General features: G+C 29.4%; 1 long non-coding RNA gene across 1 annotated transcript in view; it reads left to right on the forward strand.

The window, feature by feature from the left end:
• The window catches only part of LOC124420948, a 20551-nt gene extending 19431 nt beyond the window's left edge, over positions 1–1120 (forward strand). The window contains exon 2 of the long non-coding RNA XR_006941450.1: positions 1007–1120. This is a non-coding gene — a long non-coding RNA (uncharacterized LOC124420948). The remainder of the gene's footprint in view (positions 1–1006) is intronic.
• The last annotated feature ends 966 nt before the right edge of the window (positions 1121–2086 follow it).

Genomic DNA, 2086 nt, shown 5'->3' on the forward strand with positions numbered 1-2086 from the left:
TCTTTCTTAAAAGGATATATGAAATATTTCCCGGTATTTTTAATCTGTCTTGGAACAGTTTTTTCTTCTTCTTAAGATCAAGTAGAAGTCCTAGTAGAGATTTACCCTTTGGTACAAAACCTTTACTAACCTAACACTAAGTAGATACATTTAGCTGTTATTGGACAGAAACTTCTTGTCTACACATTTACTATGTATTACCCAAGTTAACACAAAAACTCCTCTACTAACCACCACAAATATCCAATTTTACTTTAACACCTGGTTAAAGAGATTATGACAAATATTTCGATAAAATAAAATCTAATTAAATAATTAATAGAATAATTACGTTGTCAATAAGTATTGGAAGCAAACATTTACCGTTAATATGTTCATAACACATTTTGCCATGTTAAGCTTGCCCAATATGGAACGACGTTTAGCTTTTAGTTTTATTGTTGTTTTTCTTTAGTTATTTTCTCAAAGCTTAATTACTGGAACTATTAAAAAATGATTTAATTGATACAAATAAAAATTTATCTGCCATTAAATACAATTTAAACAAAATAAAAGTAATAATATTTTGTTTGTTACTTTCATAAGTTATCTTAACGTGACCATCTGTTGCTGTTTGTTTTTTCATTACGTTTCCATGGAAATAATAAGTAATCCGTTAGTTAGTTAGTCTATTAATGATAATGAACTTGTAGACAAATGAAAAAAGATTTGAATCACGCACATGGCGCTACGCTTCAATTCACTTTCGACAACAAATAATTACACATGTTGATTCCGAAATGGAATGAATATACATGTTTAACATTGCTGCTGCTGCTGCTACTGCTACTACTGATCGAAAGATGACTTCAGCCAAAGAAATAGAAAGAAATAAAAATGAGAAATATGTTTAATAAAAACAAACAATAAACGCCCATACTACATGATTTAATTAAACTAAATTTAAACATTTAATATTAAAAAACAATTAAAACTAATATTTTAATTTTATTTATTTTCTTTACAGTATTTTTCTTTTCTACTTTCAACAAAAAAAGTTAAACAGCCAACAAACCAAACACCAGCTTATAAACAGCCACCCTAAAAGAGTTTGTGGTTCATTTTGAAAGGAAAACAATAACAAAAAATAGCAGTAGAAATAGTAACAATTAGAACAAAATGGCAGTGAATGTATATTCTACAAATGTTACGACTGAAAATCTATCCAGACATGATATGCTTGCTTGGGTAAATGATTGTCTGCAGGCACAATTTTCGAAAATTGAAGAACTATGTACTGGTAAGTGAACAAACTACATACCTAAAGTATATTTTCAAAATGCCTCAGCCCAAAAAAAGGAAAAAAAAAACGTATAATTGTATTGAAATAAAATATTTAGTTCATCTTTTTGTTTGTTTGATTATTAATTCAGATAATTTTCATGGTCTGTAAGAAACTTTAATTTATCTAAACTAAATAGTCAGTCAAAGAAATATGAAATATTTTGATGTCATCTTTAATATAAATAGTCTTTTCTAGGGTAAATTATTTTCAAGATGTAATATCACGTTTCAATGTTTTAAGATCTTGCTAGTCATTGTCTTAAACAAGTTAGGTATAGGTGCAACTCCACTCAAAGACTGAACTAGAACTGAACTAGAACTGAACTAGAACTGAACTAGAACTGAACTAGAACTGAACTAGAACTGAACTAGAACTGAACTAGAACTGAACTAGAACTGAACTAGAACTGAACTAGAACTGAACTAGAACTGAACTAGAACTGAACTAGAACTGAACTAGAACTGAACTAGAACTGAACTAGAACTGAACTAGAACTGAACTAGAACTGAACTAGAACTGAACTAGAACTGAACTAGAACTGAACTAGAACTGAACTAGAACTGATCTACAACTAGAACTGATCTACAACTAGAACTGATCTACAACTAGAACTGATCTACAACTAGAACTGATCTACAACTAGAACTGAACTAGAACTATAGACTAGACTATAGACTAGACTATAGACTAGACTGTAGACTAGACTATAGACTAGACTATAGACTAGACTATAGACTAGACTATAGACTAGACTATAGACTA

Source organism: Lucilia cuprina, chromosome 6 (assembly GCF_022045245.1).
Source record: "Lucilia cuprina isolate Lc7/37 chromosome 6, ASM2204524v1, whole genome shotgun sequence".
Classification (NCBI taxonomy): Eukaryota; Metazoa; Arthropoda; class Insecta; order Diptera; family Calliphoridae; genus Lucilia; species Lucilia cuprina.